This window comes from Aquarana catesbeiana, linkage group LG04 (genome assembly GCF_042186555.1).
Source record: "Aquarana catesbeiana isolate 2022-GZ linkage group LG04, ASM4218655v1, whole genome shotgun sequence".
Classification (NCBI taxonomy): Eukaryota; Metazoa; Chordata; class Amphibia; order Anura; family Ranidae; genus Aquarana; species Aquarana catesbeiana.
In genome coordinates this window covers 142627368-142637062 of record NC_133327.1, presented here as the reverse complement: position 1 = coordinate 142637062, position 9695 = coordinate 142627368, and the positions used below count along the sequence as shown (strand labels likewise).

Sequence of the window (9695 nt, the reverse complement as noted above, 5' to 3'; positions counted from 1 at the left end):
CAAAAGGTAAACTAAATAGATTAAAAAATGCAGCAGTTTGCTACCACAGGGTACAGATATGTGCCTGAAAACAGGCCCGTAGTCCCTTGGTAGGACTAAAAAGCACTTTAGGCCTCATGCACACTGGACGCTTTGGCTAAATCTCCTAGATGTCCATCTTCTGGCATCAGGAAAAACACACTTGATGTTTCTGAATGCGTGTACCACATTTGGGCATCAATTCATTTAATTGGCCAGAAAAAGAATTTATACTGTCCACTGAAATGAATTAATGCTCAAGCGCCCGTAGTGGAATAGATGCGTACCGCTGGTTGGAGCTGTTTGCGCTCCACCTGCGTTCCAAACGGGGTCCGTACCCGCAAGTGACGTAGCGTGCGTGGCGCCATCGTACGCGTTTTGTCATTGACGTCTTCAGCGACAGGTTGACGGCGCCATGCACGCTACGTCACTTGCGGGTACGGACCCCGTTTGGAACGCAGGTGGAGCGCAAACAGCTCCAACCAGCGGTACGCATCTATTCCACTACGGGCGCTTGAGCATTAATTCATTTCAGTGGACAGTATAAATTCTTTTTCTGGCCAGTTAAATGAATTGATGCCCAAATGTGGTACACGCATTCAGAAACATCAAGTGTGTTTTTCCTGATGCCAGAAGATGGACATCTAGGAGATTTAGCCAAAGCGTCCAGTGTGCATGAGGCCTAAAGTGCTTTTTAGTCCTACCAAGGTTTTTTCAGGTTCTAATACAAAGCAAAGCTGATTGTGTCTCATAATAAGCAAACGTGCCTTTTATTTATTTTTTTTACCTTCATTTTACAAATGTGATCTCCCTTATTGAATGCAATCCCCTCTATTTACATCAATTGTTTTGTGTGCATTAATTTACATTTAATATTATTAATTCCTGGGGCTCTATCCGGGCCATGTCGCATCCATTGCAATACATGAAGAGCACGGATGGTGTTGTCCCTAGCTTCCCGTCCTTTTATAAACCCCGTCTGGTCTGGGTGTACCAAATCGCCTACATGTTCCCGAAGTCTCAGGGCCAAGATTTTTGCCAATAATTTGGTGTCAGAGTTAAGCAGAGAGATAGGCCTGTAGTTAGCACATACCTAGGGATCCTTTCCCTCTTTTGGTAATACCGTTATATATGCCAGTAATGCTTCTGGAGAGAGTGGGTTTGAAGCATTAATAGAGTTGAAATAACTACAGAGTGGCTTTACCAAAACTGGGAGAAGTTTCTTATAATATGAGTTTGTCAGCCCATCTGGCCCTGGACTTTTCCCAGGGGGCAGGGTTGCTATCACTCTGCTCAACTTTATGACCGTGATTGGGCATTCCATATCTTCGGATATTTCTCTAGGTATTATGGGCATGGTGGCGCTCTCCATGTATTCATCTATCTCATTCCTCCTTTGACCCTCTATTTCCCCTCCTTCAGATGGTTCTGTTTTAGCGATGTTATATAGGGCCTCATAGAATTTACCAAATTCTTTAGCTATGGCCTTTGTATCCATTATTTTCTTGCCTTGCACTAATAAGCTATGCACGTGCCTAGAGCCCAGTTGTTTTTTGAGTTGTTTTGCCAGTAGCCTTCCACATTTATTGCCTTGTTCATATGCTCTATTGGCAAAAAACCTAATTTTGTTCTTCGCTCTATATTCTAGGCATTGTGAAAGCTCTGCTCTTAAGCTCTCCAGACATCTACCATCCATTTGGTCAAGATTTTTCTTGTGCTTTCTCTCTAGGACCCTGATCTTCTCTAGTAGTTCGTCTATCTCTCTTTTGCCTTCCTTCTTCATATGCGCACCAATGGCGATTAGCTCCCCTCTTACAACTGCCTTATGGGTTTCCCACACCACTTGATCTGACATTTCTTCTGTTTTATTTATTTCAAAATATTCCTTTATCTTAATACTTAGTTTCTCCACTATGTCCTCCTTGTCCAACAGCGACTCATTCAGACGCCATATTCGTTCCAAATGCGCCAATTGTGTTGGTCAGATAGATTTAGGGACTTTTATTCTTTTTTATTGTTTTACTGGTAATGGCGGTGATCTGCGAATTGTAGCAGATGTAAATGTGCAGATGCAATGTAAAAATGATACTGGCAGGGAAGGGGTTAACACTAGGGGGGGCGATCAAGGGGTTATGTGTGTTCCCTAGGTGTGTTCTAACTGTAGGGGGGATGGGCTTACTGGAAAATGACAGAGATCACTGCTCCCGATCACTGGGAACAGAAGATCCCTGTCATGTCACTAGGCAAAACAGGGAATCGTCTTGTTTACATAAAAAGTTCCCCATTCTGCCTCTGCTCACCGCGATCGCGGGCATTGAGTCCGCGCGCCCACTATCCTCCTATTAATAGGTAATACTTAATAAATATAGAATGGAATAAATATACGCCAATGCCGGCTGTGCCTTCCTCCTGCGAGGAGACTGGTCATTGGAGGAACGAGCGAAAGTTGTGCACCTGGCTGTGGAAAATACTGTGTGCCTGGCTGTGGGGGCTGCAACAAAGGAAGATCCTGGAAAGTACTAGCGGCTCCTACAGGAGTAGCGCTACAAATTTAAAAGACTGTTTCCAGTGAGTGTATGGAGACTCTGAACTTGTAGAGAAGCCTGTCCTCTTATGGCAATGTGTGAACTTTATGATGAAATAAGCCATCAGGTAATTATTTTGCAGTACTTGGAGACAGAATGAAGAGATGAAGCTTTGGTCATCAACCTTAACCGTGTAGATATCCAACTTCTTAATGAGACAGGAGTTTGTGACTAGTTGCTTGGGATCAACCATGTGAACAAAAGGTTCCTTGATGGCTACATCTTGATACTCAGCATGTCAAAACCATAGACATTCTCCCACCATCTTGCAGTCCTTGTATTGTCCATCTTCTATAGCAGCTGCATAAAGTGTTGCAGGATCAGGAAATATAAGCCCATCAGGTGTCAGCCATTTGCTCAGTAACAGTGTTGAGCATTGATTCATAGAGCAGACAACATCCCATCCATTCAATGAATATTATGTCAACTCTTTTGACTGGCAGCTTCATTTCCTCCACCTTGCCCTTGAAGATGGTTACATCATAACCTAGTTTGTTTGCCTTTACAATCTTGATGACGTAGTCCGAAATACTTGAGCACCCAATCTTTTTTTGTCCCAGCCTAAAGGCCCGTACAAACGTACGAAAATCGGAAGTAAAATTTCGTCCGACGAATGATCTGCCGATTTTCGGATCATTAGTACGGTGCTTTTGACAGCCGATTCCGGTTTTTCTTTAGATAAAAGCTGGATGTGCAGACTATAAAATTTTTGTTGAATGTGAACTCAATGTTCCATTTTCATTTAATCAGTATGGTTTGCATACGAAAAAAATTGTAAGAGCAAGACTATGCATGCTCAGAAACTAAAGAATACATACAAAACTATTCAACACATTACATCACTTCTGAAGTTGTATTCTGTGGTACGAGAATTTTCATATGGTGAGTAACCTCTTCACTTTCGACATGAGACTAGCATGCGACAAAAAACGGATGAACGGTCTTCCAAAAATCTGATCGTGTGTACGAGGCTTTAACTGCCAACATGCAAAGCATTCCTGTTCCACTTCCTACATCCAAGATAACTTTGTCCTTGAACAAGTGTCTGTTGTGAAGCATTTCGTTTCGATAGGTCAGAGTCCGAACTTCATCTTCAACAATTCCTTGTGGATACCAAAGTTCACAAATGGTTCAAAGTAGTAGTCTTTAGAAGTCATCTCTTCAGCTGATGGTTTGATGCTGCTCTCTGGTTGGATACAGAGAACCTCCATGCTGCAGGTGCTTGCTTCCACCATGTTGCCAGCACCGAGTCTCCCTCGCCTGCTGCACTGCACACAACCAGAAGCCTATGAATATAAAACAGGCTTCCTGTGAGAGAACTGTGACATGTAGGGAGGCCTGGCTCTATATGAATCCTTGGAGAACCCTGCCCACCACTTCAGCAAGTCAGCTAGACCCTGCCTCATTTCCTGGCGCATCTAGCCCTTTCCTTCTTTCAATCGTGGAAACTCATCGTTACATGTGGGTATTATCTAGAATGGTCTGCATGCATATGGAACACCCACTCCTCAGGGGTGGACATCTGCGACCCAATAGCTGGTGCAGTACTTCAAGTCCCATCATGCCTCTGCCTCTGGGAGTCATGCTTGTAACTGTCAGTCTTGCAATGCCTCATGGGACATGTAGTTCCACAACAGCTGGAGGGCTTCAGTTGCCCACTCCTGCTCCAGACTGACATCCACCCTTCAAAGCATTTTGATAATTGCACAACTCCTTACAAGAGCCAGCCTACTGCTTGCATTAGGACTGAGGGTTCTTGAGAGGTGTACTTAGGCAGGGTGCTGTGATGTTGTCAGGAAGGTATATACAACACTCTGATGGTTCCTCCTACCAGCCATGATCTGCCTTCATTGTATAGAGAAACACAGAGACCCAGTGATGATAAAGGGTCTAAAAAAAGGTACTGAAACCAGAAAGGTTTTTTAAAAAAATGTCATTAGCATGTTGATGAAAGCAGGAATCAGGAAGGCAAAACACTACATTGTTTTGAATCGCTGGCAGATCTGCCACGGATCTGCCCATGATTTCACAGCACCAAAGTGTGAATGACAAAACGCGGAACTCGCATTTGAGATGCCATTCATTTGAATGACACCTCACATCGCGGTGTGGGTCTGCCGCAATTGTTGCGCAATGAAATGTGCTGCAATCGTGGCAACCTGCATCGCGGGATGCATGTTGCCCAAAAATAGTTAAGGATCTACTTTGGAGCGACATGCGTCCCGCGATTGCAGCACGTTTTATTTTGTGACAATCGCGGCAGACTGCACTTTGAGGTGTCATTCAAATGAATGGCATCTCAAATGTGAGTTCCGCATTTTGTCACTTCTCGGCGCTGTTAAATCGCAGGCAGATCTGCCAGCGATTCAAAACGCTGTAGTGTGAATGCAACCTAAGTGGCAATTGCACGGTCATGCAACACTGTACCCAAACAAAATTTGTATCATCTTTTTCACACAAATAGAGCTTTCTTTTGGTGGTATTTGATCATTACTATTTTTTTTTGTTTTGTTTTGTTTTTTGCAATTTAAACAAAAAAAGACCGAAAAGTTTGAAAAAATATATATATACTGTATTTTGTTATAAAACATATCCAATAAAATCTAATTTATTGGCAAATTTAGGTCAAAATGTATTTTGCTACATGTCTTTAAAAGAAAAAAATCCCAATAAGTGTATATTATTGGTTTGTGTGAAAGTTATAGTGTCTACAAACTAGGGTATATACAGTATATATATATATATATATATATATATATATATATATATATATATATATATATATATATATATATATATATATATATAGTATCTCACAAAAGTCTCCTCACACAATATCTTTTCATGTGACAACACTGAAGTAATGACACTTTGCTACAATGTAAAGTAGTGAACGTACAACTTGTTATAACAGTGTAAATTTGCTGTCCCCTCAAAATAACACAGCCATTATTGTCTAAACCGCTGGCAACAAAAGTGAGTACACCCCTAAGTGAAAAAGTTCACATTGGGCCCAATTAGCCATTTTCCCTCCCCGGTGTCATGTGACTCGTTAGTGTCATGGCAAAGACCACTCTAAAGATCTAAAAAAAAGAATTGTTGTTGTACATAAATATGGCCTAGGCTATAAGAAGATTGCCAAGACCCTGAAACTGAGCTGCAGCACAGTGGCCAAGACCATACAGCGGTTTAACAGGACAAGTTCCACTCAGAACAGGCCTCGCCATGGTTGACCAAAGAAGTTGAGTGCATGTGCTCAGCTTCATATCCAGAGGTTGTTTTTGGGAAATAGACGTATTTGTGCTGCCAGCATTGCTGCAGAGGTTGAAGGGGTGGGGGGTCAGCCTGTCAGTGCTCAGACCATACACCGCACACTGCATCAAATTGGTCTGCATGGCTGTCATCCCAGAAGGAAGCCTCTTCTAAAGATGATATACAAGAAAGCCCACAAACAGTTTGCTAAAGACAAGCAGACATGGATTACTGGAACCATGTCCTGTGGTCTGATGAGACCAAGATAAACTTATTTGGTTCAGATGGTGTCAAGCATGTGTGGCAGCAACCAGGTGAGGAGTACAAAGACAAGTGTGTCTTGTCTACAGTCAAGCATGGTGGTGGGAGTGTCATGGTCTGGGGCTGCATGAGTGCTTCCGGCACTGGGGAGCTACAGTTCATTGGGGGAACCATGAATGCCAACATGTACTGTGACATACTGAAGCAGAGCATGATCCCCTCCCTTTGGAGACTGGGCCACAGGGCAGTATTCCAACATGATAACGACCCCAAACACACCCCCAAGAGGACCACTGCCTTGCTAAAGAAGGTGAGGGTAAATGTGACGGACTGGCCAAGTATGTCTGCAGACCTAAAACCTATTGAGCATATGTGGGGCATCCTCAAACGGAAGGTGGAGGAGCGCAAGGGCTCTAACATCCACCAGCTCCGTGATGAAGGAGTGGAAGAGGACTCCAGTGGCAACCTGTGAAGCTCTGGTGAACTCCATGCCCAAGAGGGTTAAGGCAGTGCTGGAAAATAATGGTGGTCACACAGAATATTGACACTGTGTCCCCAATTTGGACATTTTTACTTTGAGGTGTACTCACTTTTGTTGCCAGCGGTTTAGACATTAATGGCTGTTGAGTTATTTTGAGGGGACAGCAAATTTACACTGTTATACAAGCTGTACACTCACTACTTTACATTGTAGCAAAGTGTCATTTCTTCAGTTTTGTCACATGAAAAGATATAATAAAATATTTACAAAAATGTGAGGGGTGTACTCACTTTTGTGAGATTCTGTATATATATATATATATATATATATATATATATATATATATATATATATATATATATATATATATATATTTTTTTTTTTTTTTTTTTCTGTCAGTAATAAATTAAATGGTCAAAAGTGAAACTGTCTAGAGAATTCATTCTTTCTTCTGTTTTGTCAATTTTAACCAAGATATAACAAGCCTGCCCACCAGGACAAGGTAGACTCTTTTAGGGCAGGACCTACACTAAACTACACTATGCTAACCTACTCAATGCTAGTCATCATTTCTTTAGTATTGGATACCTGTTTGAATTAGGCCCTATCCTATAACCTGCCTTCTTGCTTTACAGACTTGTTTACCAAGATCTACATAAGAGCAACCCTTTTCTTACACAAAATGGACATCAGATTTGGAATGGCTGATACTGTTAAAATATGGCGGGTGATGTGGTGGTCAGCAATGATCATCTATAATTTCTCTACACATTTTCCCCTTCTTTGATCACTTTTGAGCACTCTTCCATATAAATCCATCCACATTAGCCTGGAATAACACAGGTGAAGTGTACAAGATGGGAAGAGTCCCCAAGATGTGTCTATTACCTGATTAGATCTGTAAAGACACTAGGGGTATTGTCACCGATCTTCCACACATATTCTCACCTACTGATCCTCTAATGCAGATGGATGCACATACATTTGTCCCTTACTAGCCTACCAATTAAAAGGCAATGCCCTTTCCTGTCTTCACACAAACCTAGACAGGTAAGTTTACATAGAGGTCGGAAACATGTCCCCACCAGGAATAGAAAGGAATAGTACAAAGCCTTTAACCAATTCCATACCAGGCCATAGTAATATGATGCCGTAGGAACACCCACCCACCCTGGGCGGGCGTCATATGATGTCCTCCACTTCTTGCCGCTACTGTGAGCCCCGGGGGCCTGTAGCGCAGCGATCGGGGATGAGGCGTGTCCCTCGGGATACAGCCCATCCCCGACCAGTGTAAAGAGCCAATAATTTTTTTTTTTTACCACGTGACCGGCTGTGTCTAATCACAGCAGGTCACATGCACTTTCCTTGTGCATGGCGCGCAGGCGTGTCACCCTGACCCATCCCCGAACGTGGTAAAGAGCCAATGAAATTGGTCCAATGTCCAATCACAGCCGGTCACAGAATGTAAACAAACCGCGGTAACGAGCTGTTACCGGGTTCTCCTCCTCACACACTGATCGTGTGTAAGGAGGAGATTGCAGTAATACCTTGTTACCGCCTACAGTGCACACCAATCACACTGATTGCCCCCCCAGTAATAAAGAGGACCTGCCACCAGCCCATCTGAGTACCTGTCACCAGCCCATCTGAGTACCTATCACCAGCCCATCTGAGTACCTATCACCAGCCCATCAGAGTACCCGAGTACCTGTCACTAGCCTGAGTACCTGTCACCAGCCCATCATACCCAAGTACCTTTTACCAGCCCATCAGAGTACCCGAGTACCTGTCACCAGCCCATCTGAGTACCTGTCACCAGCCCATCAGAGTACCCAAGTACCTGTCACCAGCCCATCAGAGTACCTGTCACCAGCCCATCGGAGTACTTGTCACCAGCCCATCAGAGTACCCAAGTACCTGTCACCAGCCTATCACAGTACCCGAGTACCTGTCTGCAGCCCATGCCTCATAGAATATACCTTGGGGTGTTAGCTTTCCGAAATGGGGTCATTTTGTTGGTAATTCCACTGTCCTGGTGCTCCAGGACCTTCAAAAATGTGATAGGTAGGAATTAAATGGGCGTGGATTACGGGGGAAAGGGGCGTGGCTTATGAGAAAACTGGGCGCAGCTTATGTGAAAGCGGACGTGGCTTACGTTAAAATGGGCGTGGCTTACGTGAAAGTGGGCATGGCTTAAATGGGCGTGGCTCAAGAGGGTGTGGTTAGAGTCTGAGATGAATGAGGGATGGAGAGGGAAAGGGGGAGAGGGAAAGGGGGAGAGGGAAATGACGAGACAGCAGCCCCAGATCCTACACAATAGCAATATGTGTATTCTAGAAAGTTTAACAATCAGCAGATAAAGATACTCCAAACGCCTGGTGTTAACGCTTCAATCATCCCGGCACCATGGTTGTTATGGTGTCAGGATGATTGAAGCGCATTATTTCTATTATTACATTGTAATATAAAATTAAATCATTCAACTCACCATAATGCCGAATCAGTGGGATCCCTGAGCGTGTCACTAGCCACGTCGCCTGCCACCAGCAGAGTCTGTCCTTGCATCAGGTGCCCCCAGCAGAGTCTGTCCTTGCATCAGGTGCCACTGGCAGAGTCTGTGCTTGCATCAGGTGCCCCCGGCAGAGTCTGTCCTTGCATCAGGTGCCACCAGCAGAGTCTGTCCTTGCATCAGGTGCCCCCGGCAGAGTCTGTCCTTGCATCAGGTGCCCCCGCCAGAGTCTGTCCTTGCATCAGGTGCCCCCGCCAGAGTCTGTCCTTGCATCAGGTGCCCCCATCAGAGTCTGTCCTTGCATCAGGTGCCCCCGCCAGAGTCTGTATAGACCCCCTCAGTGCAGATCCCCTCCATCAGTGCAGATCCCCTCCATCAGTGCAGACCCCCTCCATCAGTGAAGACCCCCCTCTATTAGTGCAGACCCCCCCTCAGTGCAGCCCCCCCCTCTATTAGTGCAGACCCCCCTCAGTGCAGCCCCCCCTCTATTAGTGCAGCCCCCCTCAGTGCAGCCCCCCTCTATTAGTGCAGCCCCCCTCTATTAGTGCAGCCCCCCTCAGTGCAGCCCCCCTCTATTAGTGCAGCCCCC

The 9695-nt window shown here is 44.6% G+C and overlaps 1 pseudogene; it reads right to left on the bottom strand.

Annotated features, from left to right (window-relative positions):
- Window positions 1-2547: 2547 nt before the first annotated feature.
- LOC141141203 (protein arginine N-methyltransferase 1 pseudogene) lies at window positions 2548-3838 on the bottom strand (annotated as a pseudogene).
- Window positions 3839-9695: the final 5857 nt, after the last annotated feature.